The sequence below is a fragment of the Pleurodeles waltl genome, chromosome 4_2 (genome assembly GCF_031143425.1).
Source record: "Pleurodeles waltl isolate 20211129_DDA chromosome 4_2, aPleWal1.hap1.20221129, whole genome shotgun sequence".
Lineage (NCBI taxonomy): Eukaryota > Metazoa > Chordata > Amphibia > Caudata > Salamandridae > Pleurodeles > Pleurodeles waltl.
The window spans coordinates 576,328,524-576,349,476 of record NC_090443.1 but is presented as its reverse complement, the minus strand read 5'-3'; the positions used below and the strand labels follow the sequence as shown (position 1 = coordinate 576,349,476).

The 20,953-nt window shown below is 47.3% G+C and overlaps 1 protein-coding gene across 2 annotated transcripts in view; it reads right to left on the bottom strand.

The window, feature by feature from the left end:
• RWDD3 (RWD domain containing 3) overlaps positions 1 to 20,953 on the bottom strand; it is a 194,994-nt gene that overhangs the window by 153,070 nt on the left and 20,971 nt on the right. The window lies entirely within an intron of this gene.

Genomic DNA, 20,953 nt, shown 5'->3' with positions numbered 1-20,953 from the left:
GGACTGTTCAGCGGTGCTTAGCCATGGGGGTTCTGGACTGTTCAGCGGTGACTGACATGGCGGTCTTTGCCCTGTTCAGCGGTGCTTTTACATGGCGGTCTTTGCCCTGTTCAGCGGTGCTTTGCCATGGCGGTTCTGGACTGTTCAGTGGTGCTTAGCCATGGCGGTTCTGGACTGTTCAGCGGTGCTTTGACATGGCGGTTCTGATATGGACATTGGTGTGTGGCATGACGATCTCTACAATGGGGATTGGTGTGTGGCATGACGATCTCTACAATGGGCATTGGTGTGTGGCATGATGTTCCCTCATTGCCCAGTAACTCTGGCGTGGTCTCCTGACCAGTGACGATACTTGGGCCCTCCTGGGCTGTGACTCCGGCAGTGGTCTCCTGACCAGTAACGATACTTAGGCCCTCCTGGGCTGTGACTCAGGCGGTGGTTTCTGGACCAGTGACGATACTTGGGGCCTCCTGGGCTGTGACTCGGGCGGTGGCGGTTGTCTCTGGACCAGTGACGACGGTGCTGGCGGTTGTGTCTGGACCGCCGGAAATGATGGCGCACTTCTCCGCCGTGACACTCACAACAGGCTGGGCAGACTTCCTCTGGACCTTCCCCACCTTTGTTGGAGTCACAGCTGACTCACCAATCCCCTTCGAACCTATGTCAGTTGTTGTCCCACCAGGAGTCTTAACACGGTCCCGTCGTCCACTCTCCAATTTTAGAGCCTTTACAGGGGGTGGGCTGCCAGTGCCTTGGCTCCCGGTCCTACTGCCTGCCCTAGTGGCCGGTGTACTCCACAAGCCTTGAACATGCACCACTGGTATTGGAGGCTTTTTGGCTGAGGCGCTACGATGGGACTGATGAATTGGAGGGAGGGGTGGGGGCAAAAAGGTCAATTTTACAGAGGGACAGTTTCTGACGAACACTGGGATGGGTAGCTGGAGGGGGTCTGGGAGTGGAGGAAGAGGAGGTGGTTGTCGGAGGTGTCACTTTAGCTGTTTTGGGTGCAGGTGCAGGTACTGGAGGCTGTCGTGAGGTGGATGAATGTTGGGTGAGTGATTGCCGGCGTTTGTGTACTTTGGGAGGGGACGTCACAGACACACTGGGAGAGGACACAGGGGACGTGTAAATGGCAGTGGAGGTGGTGAGTGCAGGTGAGCGCCTTGTGGTGCTGGGTGTCCTGGTGCGAGTCCTAGTGCCTGTAGATGTTGTGCATGCAGATGTGTGTGTAGACGAGACTGGGAGGGAGGAGGGAGAAGAGGAGGAGGGGGACACAGTGGACACAGTGGATGTTGCTGTGTCCGTATGTGGGTGAGGCTTGCGTGAGTGCCTGTGGTGTGTGTGGTGCCTATGTTTGCTTGAGCTACTTGTGTGTGTTGACTTGTGTGCATGCTGGTCTGTCGGTGTGCTTGGGATGGGCTGAGGTACAGGGGATTGGGTCTGGGTGGAGGAAGTTGGAAGGGGGAGGCTAGACACAGGGTCAATGGCTGCCATCAGTGCTGAGGCCAGAGATTGCAGGGTTCGCTGAAGGGCCGCCTGACCAGAATGAATGCCCTCCAGGAATGCATTACCGTGTTGCAACTCTCATTCTACACCCTGGATGGCATTCACAATGGTAGACTGCCCAACAGTGAGTGACCTGAGGAGGTCAATGGCCTCCTCACTGAGGGCAGCAGGGGTGACTGGGGCAGGGCCTGAGGTGCCTGGGGCGAAGGTGATGCCCACCCTCCTGGGTGAGCGGGCACGGGGCGAACGCTGAGGGGCTGCTGGGAGGGCGGTGCTGGTAGTGGAGGTGGCGGCTGTAACTGTAGAGGTGGGGGGCACAGATGGTGCCGCCACCACAGGGGAGCTCCCATCGGTGGACGAGTCCGTGTCGCTGGTTGGTGATCCAGTGGCCGACGTGAAGCTCCCCTCGCCCTCCGTCCCACTGGTGCATTCAGAGTCTGTGGTGTGGCCCTCCATGGCCATGTGGGATGCAGCTCCCTCGTGCTCCGGTGCCACTGTACCTCCGCCTGATGATGCTGATGTACAAAAGGACAGGGAGAGCAGGAAAAGGGGGGGGGAGACAGAAGATAGTTTTAGTGCATGGCATTCCGCTACCGTTGGCGGACAAGACAGACGCAGCAGCCCCCTGCATTACGCCGTGCTCCTGCCCTCTGCACATGCAATTTCTGGGATATGCCCTACATGGCAATGGTGGACATCTGCGCACATGGATGCCACAGGGGCAACTATACCTCAAATTGGCACTCTGCTGAGGTGGGGTAGACTGCCGCATGGCCTACATTACGGAGGGGCCTTGCCTACCTAACTCGCCCTGGCCTAGGGACACTCACAGCCCACCTCCCCCACCTAGACCCCCCCACTGCACGCAAAGTCCACAGAATGAGGTTGTACTCACCCCCTTGTGTCTGCTGTGATGTCCTCAAGCACCCATCCAACTCCGGGTAGGCCACCGCCAGGATCCGGAACATCAGGGGTGTCATGGTGCGACGGGCACCCCTCCCACGTTGGGAGGCCATCCCCAGCTGAGCCTCTGCCGTCTTCTTGCTGCAGCGGCGAATGTCCTCCCATCTCTTCCGGCAGTGGGTGCCCCGTCTCTGGTGGCCCCCAGGGTCCAGACCTCCTTGGCGATGGCACGCCAGATGTCCCTCTTCTGGTGGGCGCTGACCTACATGAAATGCACAAGGGAAGAGGAATAGTCATTACCAACTGCACATTCAATGTGAGTGCCCCCCTCCCTACTCTGGCCATGTGGCCCATTCATTCCCATGCATTAATGTTCTATGAACTCTGCCCCCTTCCCTCTTCCACCCAGCCCTCTCCACCCAGGCCTAGCCCATACAACATGTTCCCTGTGTACTAACCTGTTGGTCTGGAGGACCCTAGAGTAGAGTGTACTGGGGGAGGACCCCATCCACAAGTTTCTCCAACTCCTGTGCAGTGAAGGCAGGGGCCCTTTCCCCAGACGCAGAAGCCATCTTCGCTTCCAGACCGAGGTCACAGCAGCACTAGCAGTATAGGTCCTCTCCTGTCGAAGGTCAGGTATCTAGTGATTGAACAGATAGAAAATGGTGGTGACGTCCGCGGCGGTGCGCATCATCACCGCCAGCGCACCTGTTCATTGGCTCCTGGGACCCATAGGGTCCAATGTTAACCAATGCAGCATTGCGCCGCGGCCTATGACCGCCTACCGCGACGGTGTACAACGCCAGCGCTGTTACCCCACAATCCCATTGTCCCAGTTTAGAGGTCAGACAGCCGCCATTTCAGGGGCCCACATGGCTTCATTTACTACTGCGCCACACATAGCTAGGCCTACACTCAACACATATACAGGAAGGTTTTTGTGTCTGGTGTAGTCTTGTGTGTAACAGTGGGTACATACCTGGAGGAATAGTGACTGGTTTTTCGATCTTGTCCTTCGTAGGCACCGTCAGCTGGGACATATGAGAAGATGGCGGAATCCTCCAGTGTACCGACCGCTGGTGGACCTGTTGACAATGGAAGAAAGACATGTCATCGTCACCTACAGGTTTGACCGTGCCACTATCCAGGAACTATGTACCCAGTTGGAGCCAGACCTGATGTCACCGATCCGCCATCCGGCTGGAATCCCCCCTGACGTGCAGGTGCTGTCAGTGCTCCATTTCCTTGCAAGTGGGTCATTTCAGACAACAGTGGCCATGGCATCAGGGATGTCCCAGCCTATGTTTTCCAACGTGTTGTCCAGAGTGTTGTCTGCCCTGCTGAAACACGTAAGGAGATACATCATATTCCCTCAGGTGGAGGATTTGCCTACAGTGAAAGGTGACTTCTATGCCCTTGGACATATCCCCAACGTCATAGGTGCCATTGATGGGACCCATGTAGCTCTGGTCCCCCCCGCAGGAGTGAACAGGTGTACAGGAACAGGAAGAGTTATCATTTGATGAATGTCCAGATGGTCTGTTTGGCAGACCAGTACATCTCGCAGGTAAATGCTATGTTCCCTGGCTCTGTGCATGACGCCTACATCCCGCGCAATAGCAGCATCCCTGATATGATGTGTCAACTCCTGAGGCACCGTGTATGGCTATTGGGGGACTCAGGTTACCCCAACCTTTCCTGGCTATTGACCCCAGTGAGGAATCCCAGGACCAGGGCAGAGGAACGGTACAATGAGGCCCATGGGCGGACTAGGAGGGTTATCGAGCGGACCTTCGGCCTTCTTAAGGCCAGGTTCAGGTGCCTCCATATGACAGGTGGATCCCTATTCTACTCACCAAAGAAGGTGTGCGACATCATCATCGCCTGCTTCATGCTCCATAATTTGGCATTGCGACGCCAGGTGCCTTTTCTGCAGGAGGATGATCCAGATGACGGTGTTGTAGCAGCTGAGGAGCCTGTGGACAGTGATGAGGATGAAGCTGAGGAAGAAGAAAACGACAACAGGTAGTCAGTCATACAGCAATATTTCCAGTGAGACACAGGTGAGAACATTTTCTGGTTTCACATTACATTAACTTTAACACGTCTACCTCTATCCTGTACCTACATTTCACTCACTATTTGTTAATTGAGTTGTACCCTTCCATTTCAGTTTCACAAGTGTGGTAACCTACGTGTCAACTACTTGCATCCTTGAAGGGCTTGTGATGTGTGACATTGGTATGTTAGCCTTCCAATGGGTAACCCATTATGACACTGTAATTGATAATACAAAGTTCCAAATCATAGACTGACTCCAGTTTTTTTTAGTGTTTCAAGGGTGTTTATTTAAGTGCTAAAAAATGAAGGGGGGTTGTAAAATGGGGATGGGTGATGGTGGAGGAATGTCCATGGCAGAGTCCAGTCTATTAGTCTCACAGGTACACTGCACATCTGGGCATTGGAAGTGGAGCTGGGGCAGTTCCGATTTGGACAGGGTGACAAAGTGGGACAGTGGGGGGACAATCAGGGTGGTCTCATTTCCTGGCAGGGGTCTTGCCATCGAGCTCTGTCCTGTTCCTGGATCTCAGGTACCGCTTGCGGGGTGGTTGTCCGTCTGCAGGGGGTGGGGTGCTGGTGTGGTGGTCCTGTGGCAGGGCGTCCTATCCACTAGCACCGGCGGAGGTGGTGGGCAGTTCGTCGTCCTGGCTAGTGTCAGGGGCCCCTTGGAGTGCCACGGTGTCCCTCAAGGTCTTTTGAATGTTCGTCAGCACCCCTACGATGGTGCCCAGGGCAGAGCTGATGGTCCTGAGCTCCTCCCTGAACCCCAAATACTGCTCCTCCTGCAGACGCAGGGTCTCCTGCAACTTGTCCAGGACCGTTGCCATAGTCGTCGTGGAGAGTAGGTTCCCTTGGCCTGTCCTCCCTCTGTCGCACAGCAGCCCTCCCAGTTTCCCTATGTTCCAGTGCCTCCGTCCCCTGGACCGTGTGCCCACTACCACTGCCCCCAGGTCCCTGTTGTTGTTGGGGTGGTGGGTTACCCTGGGTGCCCTGTAGTGGTGGACACACTGCTGATTGACCGGTCCTGGGTAGGGAGGTTTGGGCCCGCTGGGTGGGTGCTGTGCTGGTGTTACCAGAGGGTGGAAGCTTGGTGTTGGGCAGGGGCTGGGCAAGGGGAACCGACTGTCCTGAGGCCCACGATGGTCCGGGCTGATCATCAAGATCCAGTGGGGCAGAGCTGCTGTCGTCACTGTGGGCCTCTTCTGTGGGTGGAGTGGTGTTGTCTGGACCCTCTGGTGTGGTGACGTTCCTTCGGGTTCCTGCAGGGGTATAAGAACATGATTATTGCATGTGTGTGTTTCATGGTGTGCAATGGTTGGGTGTGCGTGAACCCCAGTGCAGGCATTCCTGTGTGGGGGCTTGTGTGCTGATGGTTGGGGGGGGTGTTCTGGGTATGTGCAGTGGGCATGCTTTAGTGATGGGTGTCCATGCTTAGTTGTGTCATGCAGGGCTTGGGGTTGGGATGGGTGGTTGTTGTCATGGGTACATTAGTGAGGATTTGGAGTGCTAGGGGAGTGGGTGGGGGTGTGTGATAGCATGCAGGTAGGGTGGGGGATGTGATAGTTAAGATTTGACTTACCAGTGTTCGTTCCTCCAACGACTCCTCCGAGGCCCTCAGGATGCAAGATGGTCAAGACTTGCTCCTCCCATGTGGTTAGTTGTGGGGGAGGAGGTGGGGGTCCGCCGCCAGTCCGCTGCACCGCGATGTGGTGCCTGGAGACCGTGGAACGCACCTTCCCCGTAGGTCGTTCCACCTCTTCCTGATGTCCTCCCTATTTCTTGGGTGCTGTCCCACGGCGTTCACCCTGTCCACTATTCTGCGCCATAGCTCCATCTTCCTGGCTATTGATGTGTGCTGTACCTGTGAGCCAAATAGCTGTGGCTCTACCCAGAGGATTTCCTCCACCATGACCCTGAGCTCCTCCTCGGAGAAGCGGGGGTGTCTTTGGCGTGACATGGGGTGGTGTGGGTGATGTGTGAAGTGGTGTATGTGGTGATGAGTGTGGTGAGTGTAGTGCTTTGTGGTGTTTTGTGCTTGGATGTTGTGTGGGTGATGATGTTGTGTGCCTCTGTGTGATGGGGTTGTCAATGGCTGTGCTCTCTCTCTCGCCTTTTCTCAGAATTTCTGGTTGTAGGGGTTTGTGGGTGATGTGGGTGTGTATTTTATATTGTGTTGGGTGTGTGGCAGTGGTGTTTGTATGTGTCTCAGGTGTGTGTATTTGTAATTGCCCAATTTGGCGGTGTTTTGGAGCTGTGTGTGTATTTTGAGTGCAGCGGTGTGTACCGCCAATGGAATACCGCGGTTGAAAGACCGCCGCGTGGATTCGTGGGTCGTAATGGCATGGGCGTGTTTCTGTTGGCATGGAGGTGGAGGATTTGTTTCCGCATGTTTATCGCTGACCTTTGGTGTGGCGGTATTGTGTGGGTGTCTGAATTTCGGCGGATTCCAAGATGTGTGTCATAATAGCTGTGGCGATCTACCGCGGCCGTGTATTGGCGGTCTTCTGCACTGCGGTAAGCGCCTTTTACCGCCAATGTTGTAATGACCCCCATAGTGTTTTTATAACATTGCTAAAAGCAATTTGGGTCAGTTTCAAATACCAGAATGCTTCACTAATGCCATCTGTTCCTTATCTGCCATTAAAGAATGACGGCGCGATACAATGCAATGCACTATAAACTGATTTGATCGTTTTTGGCAAGTAACCTAGAAGCATCAATGCCCATTGTTACATTTCAACGCTTGTCCCAGAAATGCAGAGCCTTTATATTGCTTTACCTTTCATTAAATATTATTATTCACCATGGAATATGTTCCTTTACGTTATGGCCAGATGAGTGACCGACTATTGTTGTTTTGTGATAAGGACTACATTTTCACAGGTAGCAAACTGAAGCAATATTATGTTCACTGCAGAAAAGGCATGTTCTTATATTGATAGTAAACTTCTTAGAATATATATATTCAAAGATCGCCATGATGTGTAAGTAAATATGAAACATTTGAACTGCTTAATGCAAAAACTGTTCCTAAAGCTTTCCAAATTAAAACAGTGTATTGTCATCCCCAAGGGCGGGCAAAGAACAATTATAACAAGCATTGGCAAAGCCAGTAGGTCTTGCCCATGCAAGAGCTATTGGCTTTGCCAACGGGTCTTGTCATTTTGTACATCAGAGTGGCTGCTGTAGCAGAATAGAGGAGAGTGAAGCGAAGTGTCACTCAGTGTCATACAGTGGAGTGGAGTGTGGTAGCGTGGAGTGGCACAGAGTGACATGGAGTGATGTAGAGTAGAGTAGAGGGCTGTGGAAAAGTGGAGAGTGGAGAGGAATGCTGTGGAGTGGCATAGAGTGGACTGTCGTGGAGTAGAGTCATGGAGTGTAATGAAGGTTGCAGAATAGAGTGCAGTAGAGTGGAGTAGAGTTGTGCATAGTGGTGTAGATTGCAGTGGAGTGGTGTAGAGTTGAGGGGAAGAGAGTGGAGGGCTGTGAAGTGGCAGAAAAGGGGGAGGAGTGCTGTGGAGTGTCCTGGAGTGTCATGGAGGAGGGTGGCATAGAGTGGAGGGGAATAGAGTGGAAAGCCTTGAAGTGGCATAGAGTGGAGTGTTGTGGAGTGTCAGAGTGCAGCATAGTGAAGTAAAGTGGTGTAGTGTGATGTAGAGTGGAGTGGCATTGAGTGTCAGAGTAGGGTGGTATACAGTTACATGGAACAGAGTGGTATAGAGTGGATTAATGGAGGAGAGTGGAGTTAGTGTGTCAGAGTATGGTGGAGTAGAATGGAGTAGCGTAGAGTAAAGTGGCATGAGTACATAGAGATAGTTGCGCGGAGTAGAGTGGAGAAGAGTGTTGTACAGTGTTGCGGAGTGGTGGGGCACAGAGTGGAGTGTCAGAGTGGAGATTTGTAGAGTGGAGGGGCAAAGAGTGAAGGGACATTGAGTGTTGTGGCATAGGGTGGAGTAGAGTGTCAAAGTAGAGATGCATAGATTGGAGTGTCGTGGAGTGGGATAGGATGAAGTGTGGAGTGTTGTAGGATACAGTGTCGCAGTGTACTGTCAGAGTGAAGGGGAGCAGAATAAATTGTCATAAAGTGAAGCAAAGTGTAATAAAGTGTAGTAGAGTATAGTAGTGAACAGTTGAGTAGAGTTACTGAGTCATCTCTCCTCTCAGTAACTGAGACGGCCCGCCAGCTCTTAGACCTAGGGTCTCACGTAGCTATCATCCTGCTTGACCTAAGTGCAGCTTTCGACACTGTCGACCATGATCTTCTCTGTCGGAGACTATCGGATGTAGGAGTCGGAGGTTCCGCCCTCTCTTGGTTTTCCTCCTTCCTTAGAGACAGATCTTTCCAAGTCTTGGACCGGACCTTCTTTTCTGGCCTTTTCCCCTTGGCATGTGGAGTACCCCAGGGCTCGTCCCTTAGCCCCACTCTTTTTAACGTTTACTTGTCACCTTTAGCTAGAGTAGTTGCCCCTCATAATCTGTCCTTGGTCACCTATGCAGATGACACCCAGTTAGTGGTATCCCTCTCCAGCTCTGGAGACTCGCCGGTGACCAATCTCTACCGCTGTATGAGTGACATCGCCAAATGGATGACCAAGTCCAAACTCAAATTTAACGATGGAAAATCGGAAGTCCTGGTTTTGGGCAACGGTCCCCCCCCTCTTCCCCTTCCCTCGCTCTCAGATGCCTTCAGTACTCTTCCTCCCCCCAAATCTCAGGTTAAAACTCTAGGTGTGATGCTTGACCCCAGGCTTACTATGGACTCTCAAGCTAGTAAAGTTTCTTCTACCTGCTTTGGTCTTATGCGCATGTTCAGAAAGATTCTCTCTCTTCTTCCTCCTACAGCCAGAAGAATTCTCATCCAAGCCTTAATTCTTTCCCGTCTGGATTAATGAAACTCTCCGTTCCTTAGCTCCCCTTTTTATGTTTTAAAGAAGCTGGAAAGAGTGCAAAATGCAGCTGCCAGGCTTCTTACTCACTCCTCAAAATATTCATCCGCCAAATTGTCTATCTCCACCCTCCACTGGCTCCCCATCAAAGAACGGATCCATTTTAAATCTCTCTGCATTGTCCATAGGGCCCTACATGGTAAAGGTCCCATCTCTCTAAGGAAACGGATCTCCCTGCATACTCCTTCTAGGAACTTATGTTCCTCCTCTCTTAGGTATGCACACATTTCTCGATCTAAGAGAGCCTGGGGCAACAATTCTTTTTCCAGTAAGGCCTCCCACCTTTGGAATACCCTTCCTTTGGAGCTCCGTAATGAATCCTCCGAGCACCTCTTTAGGAAAAAGCTCAAAACTTTTTTATTCTGTAATTAGCATTGATCCCCCCTCCTATTTGTGCGTTGCTGCTTTTAGCGCTGGGATGCCTTCGGGTCGCCATGCGCTTTACAAATCTTATAAACTAAACTAAACTAAACTAGAGTGGCTTGGAGTGGTAAGTGAGTTGTATTTACCAGAGTGGCATAGAGTGGAGGGGCATATAAAAGAGTGGTGTAAAGAGGTGTAGAGTGGAGGTGCATAGAGTGGAGTGGGATGGCATAGAGTGGAGTAGAGTATTATGGTTTGTTGTAGAGTGGAGTATAGTAGAGTGTTGTGTAGTGTCATTGAGTGTAATGTCAGAGTGGAGGAAAGTGGAGCGGCACTGAGTGGAAGAGGGTAATAGAGTGAAGTAAAGTATTGCAGAGTGGAATAGAGTAGAGTGGTATAGAGTAGCATAGAGTGGTGTAGAGCGGTGTACAGTTCAGGGTTATAGAGTGGAGGGGCACAGTGTCATCGAGTGGAGTGTCGTAGAGTGGAGTGTCACAGTGGAGAGGGATAGAGTGGAGAGAGACAGAGTGGAGTATTGTAGGGAGGAGTGTCAATTATACTGTCAGAGTATATTGTCATAGAGTGGAGCTAAGTTTCAGAATAGAGTAGAGTGATGAATAACTGAGTAGAGTGGCAAACAGTTGAGAAGAGTGGCATAAAATAAAGTGGCATAGAGTAGAGTGGAGGGTGTAGTGAGGAGGTGAGTGGAAGGACAGAGCAGAGTGGACTATAATGTTGTAATGAAGAGGGGCATAGTGTTTGCGTGGAGTAGGATTAGAGTGGAGTGTTGTAGGGTGGAATACTGTGGATTGGGATAAAGTACAATGGTATAAAGTAGAGTGTCATGGAGTGTCAAAGTACAGTGGCAAAGAGTGGAGTATCAGACTGGCATGGCTATGGAGTGGAGTGGCACAGCAAGAGTAAAGTGTCGTAGAGTGGAGTAGAGTATAGTAGTGTAGGGTGTCATAAAGTGGTGAAGAGTGGCATAGAGTGCAGGTACAGAGTGGAGGTGCATAAAGTGTAGGGGAATAGAATGGATGGGCTCAGAGTGGAGTGTCGTAGAGTGTTGCAGAGTGGAATGTCGTAGAGGGGCATAGAGTGAAATGGCTTAGAGTGCAAGGCCGTAGTGTGAATAGGTGTAGAGTGGATGGGAGTAGAGTGGCAGAGAGTGTCCGGGAGTGGTGTAAAGCAGCGTATCATAGAGCAAAGGGTCTTACAGTGGAGGGTCATAAAGCATATGGATGTAGAGTGAAAGGTCAGACTGAAGGGGCGTAGAGTGGAGTGGCATGGAGTACAGTAAAGACATACAGCAGCGTGGAGTTGAGTGCCTTAAAGTTAAGGGGCATAGATAAAGATTAGCACAGAATGGTGCTGAGCATTCTACAGCTGAGTGTCTTAGAATGGCATAGAGGGGAGAAAAGTGTCAGAGTTGATTAGAGTGTCAGAGTGAAGTGATGTAGAATAAGGGGGCATAGACTGCTGGGGCTTAAAGTGTCACTGAGTTTTGTGGCATAGAGTGGAGTGTCAGAGTGGAGTATCATGGAGTGGAGTCTCATGGTGTGGAGTGTAGTAGAGTTGGGTGGGTTACCGCAGTGGTTCCCAACATGTGGTCCGGGGACCCCTGGGGGTCGGCGAAGCCTCCTCAGGGTCTCCTTATTGCTTAGAAAATTAAATAATATTAAGAGACTAGGTCCTCAGCTTTCAGTAATGACTCAGTGGGGGGTCCCAGGATTCCAATAAATATTCAGTGGGGGGGTCCCCGGGCTCCAGTAAGGATTAAGTTGGGTTCCACAGAAGTCAAAAGGTTGGGAACCACTGGATTAGAGTGAAGCGGGATAGAGTGCAGTGGGTAGAGTGGGGTGGGGTAGAATGGAGTGTCGTAGAGTGGAGTGGATTAGCATGCTTAGTAATAAAAGAGTCAATGAGTAGAGATGAGCAGAGTGAAGTGGAGTGTTGGAGAGTGGAGTAGAGTGGTGCAGAGTGCACTAGAGTGTTGCAGAGTGGCTTGGGTTGGCATCGAGTGGAGTGCCATAGAGTAGAGGGGTGTAGAGTAGATGGATTTAGAATGGAGGGGCATAGAGTGGAGTGGAGTGGAGTAGAGTGGTGTAGAATAGTGTAGATTGTAGTGGCCTGGAGTGACACAGGGAGTTGTAGAGTGTCAGAGTGGAGTGTTGTATAGTGTCATAGAATGGTGTGGTGTAAAGTGGAATGGAGTATATTAGAGTGGTGTCATGTGTCATCAAAGGGCCATAGATGTGGGGTCATAGAATGGAGGGTTGTAGAGAAGGAGGGCATAGAATGGAGGGGGAGAGAGTGGAGGGGCATAGAGTGTCAGAGTGGAATAGAGTGTCGTTAAATGGAGGGTCGCAGAGTGTAGAGGCATAGGGTGGAGGGGCATAGATTGGTGTAGAGTGTCATAGAGCGGCATGGAGTGGCACAGAGTGGAGTGTTGTAGAGAAGAGGGGCATAGAGTAGAGTGAAGTTGCTCAGAGTGGAGTAAAGTGATATTGAGTATCGTGAAGTGGAATGTCTTACAGTGGAGTGCCAGAGAGTGAAGTAGAGACATACAGTGGGATAAAGGAAAATGGTGTAGCGTGGAGTAGAGTGGCCTGGGATTAAGTGCTAGAGTGGGGTAGAACAGAGTTGAGTAGAGTGTCATAGAGTGGTGTAAAGTGTAGTGGAGTAGAGCGTCATACAGTAGAATGATGTAGAGTGAAGGGGTGTGGAAGAGTGCCATAGAGTTGCATAGTATAGTGTTGTTAAGTGTTGTAGAGAGAAGTAAAGTGTTCCAGAATGGAGTAGTGTGTAGTGGAGTATAATGGAGTACCATGGAGTGGATTAGAGTGGAGTGGCATAATCTAGTGTTAAGTGTCATAGAGAGTGGTGACATAGCACTGAGTGTTGCAGAATGGAGTAAAGTGGCATGGAGTGTAGTAGAGTGGAGTGACATAGTGTGGTATACAGTGACACAGAATGTTGTAAAGTGAAGTTTCAGAGTGGCATACAGTGGAATAGTGTAGAATGTTGTACAGTGGAGTGTCACAGACTGAAGTGTAGTAGCGTGGGGTGTCAGAGTGTCACAGAATGGAATGACATAGAATGGAGTGGAGTGGAATAGAGTGTTGTAGAGTAGAGTGCCATACAGTGGAGTAAAGTGGCATAAGGTGCAGTGGAGGGGAGTGGCATTAAATGGCATAAAGTGCCAGTGAGTGGGGCAGAGTGGAGTGTCTTAGAGTGGGATGGAGTGTTGTAAAATGGAGTGGTGTGGGGGTAGAGTGGAGTAATGTGTCAGAGTAGAGTGATGTATTATGGAATGTTGTATAGTGGAGTAAAGTGACATGGATTGTAATAGAGTGGCGTGGCATAGAGAGTTGTAGAGTAGAGTGCTGTGGAGTAAAGTGGCATGGAGTGTAATAGAATGGAAAGGCATAGTGTTATTGAGAGGCCTAGAGTGTGGTAGAGAGGGGTGGCGTAGCATGGAGGGTCAGAGTGAAGTCAAGTGGCGTGGAATGGTGTAGACTGTTCTAGAGTGGTGTACAGTGGTATTTTTCATTGAGTGAAGTAGAGTGGGGTGACATAGATTGGAATGATGTAGAGTGGAGTAAAGTGGCATTGAGTGCATTAGAGTGGAGGAGAATAGTGTCGTAGAGTGCCACCAAGTGGAGAAGAGAAGAGTGTCTTAGAGAGACATCGAGTGGCATACAGTGCAAAGGCACTGAGTGGCACAGAAAGGAGTTTTGTGTAATGTCACGGTGGCATAAAGTTTTGTAGAGTGAAGTATTGTAACATAGAGGGGAGTAAAGTTTTGGAGTGTAGTGGTGTAGCATGGGGTGTTGGGAAGTGTAACAGAGTGGAATAGCATAGAATGTCATAGAGTGGCATAGAGTGTAGTAGAGTGGAGTGAGTAGTGTGGAGAAATACGACTTGACCAGTCACAAGCAGGTGTTATTCTAATCATATGGGGCATACGCATTGTTTGGGTCTTTGGAAAATGGGAAACATTTTATTTGCTTGCATAACAAGAAAGATAATCAGTTTTTAAGGTCCAGCTATACTTTACACAGATATTCTTCATATCAATTAACCGGGTGTGCAGAACTCATTTTCTTCAACAGGATTTAGTGTAAACTAGTTTGACTATATTACGAAAATGCTGTTTTTGATTAAACGCAATATCTCTGTACACACAGTTTATGAATACTTCACTTAACTTAGGAAAAGTGGTATTTTTTAAGTCCTACTGGTATATTCGAGCACATTACGAAATCATGCGATAGTTAAAGTATTGTTAACTAGTCAGTAGGTGACATCTATTTATAAATTTAGGGCCATATTTTTACTTTTTTGCGCTGAATTAGCGTCATTTATTTTGATGCTAATTCAGCGCAAACTTAACTCCATATTTATATTTTTATATATATCCAAAATATTGGAGTTAAAGTCATTTTTTGGATGCAGGACACCTCCTTGCATCAATGAGATGCAAGGTAGGCGTTCGCGTCCAAAAAATGACTCTAAGGCACTAGCGCCTTATTTACCCTCCCATGCAAAAATGGTGCACGGGGGAAGGCGGGCCTAAATGATGGCGCTAAGCCTGCTTAGTTCCATTATTTAACATTATTTAACACCCCCTAAATGGCACTGGTTGCAATGGACATGTCCAGGGGACCTTTGTCCCCTGTGCTGGCCATTGGGGTGGTGGGCATGTATGGTTGGTTTTGCGTCAGGATATGATGCTAGGCTGGTTAAAGGCATTTTTTTGCCCTCTAACCAGCCTAGCGTCATTTTTTGGTGTAATACCCCCTTCCCCTATACCGCCACCCCACACCCAGCTAATGTCATTTTCCAAGACGCTAGCCCACCCTTTGTGCCGGCTTGTGGGATTCCATAAATTTGGTGCCCGGCTGGTGCTCTGGAATGATGCAAGCCAGCTCTATACTTTGACGCAAAACTGCGTTTGCGCAGCTTTGCATCAAAAAGTATATATATAGGGGAAAGATTTCACAAATATACACACATATGTGGAAATGTTTTTAGTGTTTGCTGGATGAGATGCCAAGGGAATTAAGGGAATTATTTGCACAGGAAATAGCAAATTGTAATTTGTAAATTGTAGCAAATTGTAACCTACTTTACAATGTTCAGGTGAAATCTGCCGTGGCACGAGGCTATCTATGAGATTTTCAATATCAAGGAAACCCTCCTGGGCATATTAATTGGCGTGGAGCTGTGAACTCGTATGGCAGCAGGCAACTGTGACCCATAAGAAAGCCATATTGTTTTCTTTGTACCTCTGTGTAGTTGTATGAGACACCATTGCCACTCCCCACTCAGCAGCAGGAACACCAAGGAAATATTATCACAACACTATGAACATGTGATCTTCAGACTCGACACAGAAAGGCCATGAGAGAGGGTTTTTCAATATCCGGAAGTGACAAGCGTTACATCCCTGATGGAAAAAAATGTTTGTCAGATACAAGGTGCCCATGCCATCATATGCTAATTCATAACACCAGGTAATAGCAGAGATGCCACATGTGGTAATGGAATTGAGGGCAAGTGAGGGACAGTGGAAGGGCACTGATGTCAGAGGAATCCATTCATATTATTACCATTTCAGCTACAAGCCTGAAAGTGGAAAAGTGGGTGTGGGTAATTTGTTTTCTTCTGTAGTGTATGCCAAAAACCAAATGGTGGGCGTGTGACTGAAGGCGTTGGACTTCAGCAGCTCTTGAATTTAGAATGGAGTTTAACCAGCAGGTCTCAGCAGTGGTGTAGAGCTCAAGTCTGGAGACAAGGGAGTGACTCCCACCTTGGCTGGCAACTGAGGGTAGGCTGTCACCAGAGAAACCTGAGATGGCCTGCCTTCACATCAACAGCCGTCAGGTTGGTGTGACTTGTAAAGAAATGTCACATGGTTTTCAGGTAGATGTAAGGGAAGTAGCGATATAGCTCTATGAAAAGGAACTCCCACCACTTCACCAAACCTTCAGATTAATTAGGATATGGCTTTCAGTTTTCAGATTTCTCTGACACCTTACTGCCTTTGAGACCCAATAAATCTGCCTATTCTGCCTCATCCCATTTTTCCAAACCCATGACCCAGGCCAGCCTGGAGTGTCAGTTCTTGCAAGTCCCTGAACATGTGATACACCGCCGAAGACCCACCATGAACTTGAAATGTTCTTGCCCTCAGCAGTTCCAGGTGTACTGAATGGAAAGCTGGGCACTGTTCGTGCAGAGTGCATACAGCTTTCTATCTCTAACTCTCTAGTAAAGCCATAATTCTGCAGTCTGTATACCTGATATTGACGACAAGGCTCTGAAAAGCAAGGAAACATTTAAAGCCACAAATATAGGCCGTTTCAATGCATGTTTGAATGAATATTGTGAGCCTCAAAAGTGGAAAAAGTTCCAGTTAGGGCAAAATGTGCGAAACGTTTTAATTTACATCTCAGCCTCTAATGTGCAAGCCTCTTTCCTCTCTACGTTTGAGGATCGTAGGCAGGGCCCACGGAATTATGTGATTATGTGGTTGTGCCTTTTCATTATAGATTTGCCACACTTGCCACATAATCCATTATCTTACGCATAACTTGAAGGCTTTAACAAAAAAATACATTTCTGGCAGAAATGGATCAAAAGTTAATAAAAATACTGTCGCACATTTTGTTGCGTAGTTGCAAGCCCTTTTCTTCACAGTCACCTTTATTTGCGGACTGCTGTATTTAGGTACTTAACTGACACTAAATGAAGTGAAACCTTTCCTTATAGTGTTACGGTGTGTAGAAATGATTAAATGATGACTTCATAGTGCCACAAATTAGGCAATATTATGTCATAATTTGCCCTTTTTTGCTGTATAATTTAGTCGACCTTGCTGCACAATTTGGTCCTTCCCTGCTGTATAAATCCAGTGGCCCTGGCCACAGGCGATGCAAAGGAAGTCAACTGTGCAAACAACAGCGACGGTCAAACTTTGTGTGCAAAAGCTCTTCTGCGTGCTAAATTTATATGAGTTAAGCTCTAAAATCACACTTCTGTGATTCCACGTGAAGGCAGACCTACTAAACTAGCATGATCACGCTTTGTGTGAAATTGTAGCAGCAAATGAAACGGAAAACATAACGTGTAATTTGCGCTTGCGGTGGCTGATTGCCATCATGTAGACATTTGTATTTGATTGTGTACTCTGAGTATGATTATTCTTAGAAGGCACAGCTGTCTCACCTTTGTGCCTGGCAATTCTTAGTATCCTTGGACAAGCACGGTGAATATCACAATGTTTTACAATTTGCACAATGTAGCGCTGCACATTTTCACGCAGTGTTGTGTATTCCATCTTTAGAATTATTTGGATAATCAGTTCTGTCTGTGTCGTTTCCATAGCAATTACAAAACAAGCATTTTCAATGCATCAGATCTCGCATTTGCTCGAGTTAGAGCTATTAGCGTTGTAAAGAAAAAAAAATGCAGATAAAGATACAGGTAAAGTAGTCCGGACACAATGCTGAAAACATCGAGCCTAGTATGTTTTTAGTAGTTTACCGGTGCTGTGTAGGTGGGCTAAATACCGGAAGAGGCATGACGTATGCCTGCCTTTCACAAATGTAAGCAAGCTGATTTTAAAAGGCAAGCCCACGAACCAATGAGAGTGACTGACGTGACATAGGCGTGGTTGGAAGCCCAAAGAGAGATTACAGAATGGGATGGAGCGCTATGCGCTCACCCATAAAAAGAGAACTTTTATAAAGCTTTAGTAAATACTGTGCACCTTTTACACCAGGCATTTCTCACAGCCTTGCCCAAAGCTTATTTGCGATTCCCAAGTGCAATCAAAATGTTTGGAACAGCAGGGTGTGGGGAGGTGTTGTCCTAAGCTTAGGATCTTGATTTTAAACTCTGCCTCCTGGGTGGGAGTTAAAACACAAAGGACGACACCTGCACATATTAACACCTTCAAGTCCACGGCCTATAAACCTTTGTTTTGTTTATATTGGGCATCCTGCCTGCCTGAGAAGTGTGCAAGGTCTCATTTCTTTATTTTGTAAACATCTGCATTGCACTGTCTTTGTTTTCAGCACCATCTTGCAGTAACAGTATCTTATAGTGTGCTTCATACCACACTTTTGCATTTTTTAAAAATCTGTAAATATCAGGATTGTGTTAATTTAATGAGAGGAAAATGGGGAAACAACCTTTAAGGTATCATTTTTTTCAGATGGTTGCCATCTAATGTCCATTGTCTGTTATCGAGTTAATAATAATAGACAGTTTTTGTCCTTAATTTTAAAAAACTGTTCTACTTTTAAAAGTCAGCACGCTTTGGTGCACGCTCGTGGGTCTTCACTGTCCGTGTAATGGTACAGAATTTGATACTTGTAGTCGTAATATGTGAAACAAAAGAGAATTTAAAAATGCATTTGACACAGCAATTCGTAGCTGGAATAGACAGTTTGACACATTTCAATTTTTCGGCTATTGGGTGAGATTACTGGGCAGCTTTGTTTCTAGTTTTTGTCATTTCAAGTGAGGAGGGCTGAGTGCACTTATTATACATGCTGAGTAAAAGATCCGACAGTCTCTGAACTCTGTGATGGGGCCATGCTGTTTGTGCAAATTTCATACACCATGAACTGCGAGTTTCATTTCTGGCCAAGGACAAGGCAGACCGGCATTACAGTAATGTGTTTTGCGTTTATCGCTCTCAGGTGAATCTTTCAACCACTGGCATTTTTTTTTACTTTAGGATACACAGAATATCTAGGGCCTGTTTGGAGGTGGGGGAATGGCTGGCATCACTTAACAACTATGTGATAGCTCAAATCATGAATGGATATATATATATATATATATATATATATATCCTCTGGTGGTCACCACGAGGTAATTATAGTTGTTTCCATATAAAAAGCATGTTTTGACTTGCCTATATCTTTGGCACTGTTTGGCGAATCTTCACAAAATTTTACAAACAAAGTGTGCTGTTCATTCTTGTTATGCATGAGAAGTTTGGGGTGATCTGCCAAGTGGGGGCCAAGAAAACGGAGGGGGGGTCAAACAACATGCATTTCTCATTTTAATTCCCATAGGAATTTTGAACATGACTACATCCCAAACCCAGCTGCAGCCCTCCCAGTGCCGTGGTCTGAAAACAACAAGGCAGCCATTTGTGTCCCAGGACACTAGAATATATATATTGGCACTAAAATAAATAAATGTTTCAGGTTTCCCAGAAATTACATTCTGTTAATCATAACATTATGACTGTTCTTAATTGTCAGTGGTAAGCTAGGAATGTTAGTAAAAACCTTAAGCACCTCAACAAACTGCATAGGAAGAGTTATTTTCAATTACAGACTCATTCACTTTAATATCAAAGGTGAAAACCTGATCTTGAAAAAAATCAGATTAGTCACAAAAAATTAAATACAGTGATAAGGAACTGGAAAACTATTATGAACATGTTTTGAGACTATAGGGGCCCAAAAAAAAAACAGGGATTAATCTGAAAAGACCATTGTGGAGCTATCTACTCTAGAGAAGGAAGAGATCCCTTAAGTCATTTGGTTAGAATATATCATTAAACTATTTGGTGCTCATAGCATGGCCCTTGTGCTCACATTTGACGGTACAGTTCCCAATGCAATTAGGGTAAGAAGTGAAAAAAGTGAGTGATTATGCTAATTAATATTTGCAATTTGTCTATACCCTTAGGACCAGAAGATGGCCTAAATAAAAAAAATGAAGCAAGCTTGTATTTGGTGCAAGCCTTGAAGGGTTTCCCTGCACTGCAAGTGTGAATGGGAGCACTATGTGTGTCTATACTTAAGGGTTTCAATAGGTGAACACTTTGCATTACAGGCTGCTTGTCCTGCAATGTTTACCTACCAAAATATTCTCCAGGATAGTCTTTTATGGATCATGTACTTGATTAGCCATGAAATAAATATTACCTAATAAATAGAAGAGTATGTTGACAATGTACAATGAAGTGCCAGGAGCACTCGGAGTTATCCAGAGCTATATAGAAAAGGCTATTCCATTGCATAGTGCGTCTGTCAACTTTTCTAGTGCCTTTGAGTGTGATATCCAAAGGTCTACTTTGGAAAAACATTTGGAATTGGGTCTCTCTATCTTCTGCTTAACCTGTGTGATTGTTCCTTTGACAAACAGTGACAATTCTGTATGTGTGGATTCCTACTGGATTTGAAATATGACAAGGGTGAGTGACTTCAGTATGGTCACATATAGACCAAACCTGGAGTCCTGAAAGGTGCCAATGCTTGTTTGCGTTCTGAGGCTTGCAGTCCTGCTTTGCAATTGGGAAAGGTATCCTACTAATTCTTTAATTTAAAGAATAAAACCATGAGTTCATGGGCTACTGTTAGTGAGTCCAGAGTATTTGCACTAAACTTCTGTTTTAAGGAGGAGATAGCTACATCCCAGTTATGAAAAATCCTACATGCAGCACTTAACAGAATATCTTTCAAGCAAGGCCAGACGTTCATAAAAGCACAAGCACATTCAAGACAGTTCATTGTGTGTTGCGGATAATCTTTCTCAGTAATGCAGGAGATGAGTTTGTTTTTTTGCACATTAACAGAATTAAATAGCTCTTCTTTTGTTTTCTAGGGAAGCACTCAATTATACTCAGTTTCTTTCCCACATTGACTTGGGGACCATTTTTAACAACAGCTTCCAGTTCAGCCTTTCAGTGTGCTTAAATGCACCTTTTCACAGGCCTAGGACTAGAAGCTCCCATTCCTGTCACTGCAAACCCTTTAACATTAAACTTGCAGGGAGAACAGCTCTAGCCGATCACTACTCCATCCTTTGTAGCAAGCTTCCATCCTCATGTTGTTGTGCAAGGTGAAGGCTTCCATTGTCATTCTTGTGGCTGAGGAAGAGGTGCCAATGAGCGCAGCTCTGAATGACAATGGGCCTAGACTTGACACTCTCAGCTTCAGCCTAGTCACTTTAACCTGCTGACCCCAGTGTCTGTAGATTTCTACAAAGTGCAGTAACATCTCTCAAACTTGAGTCAACTCACATTAGCACATAACACAATCTTAAATCAAGGCTGTTTTGCTGTGAAAAAGAACAATTCCAAACCAGAAAACATGTAATATTCTTTACCTTATGTGAAAAGACTGCCCCCCACAAGACAA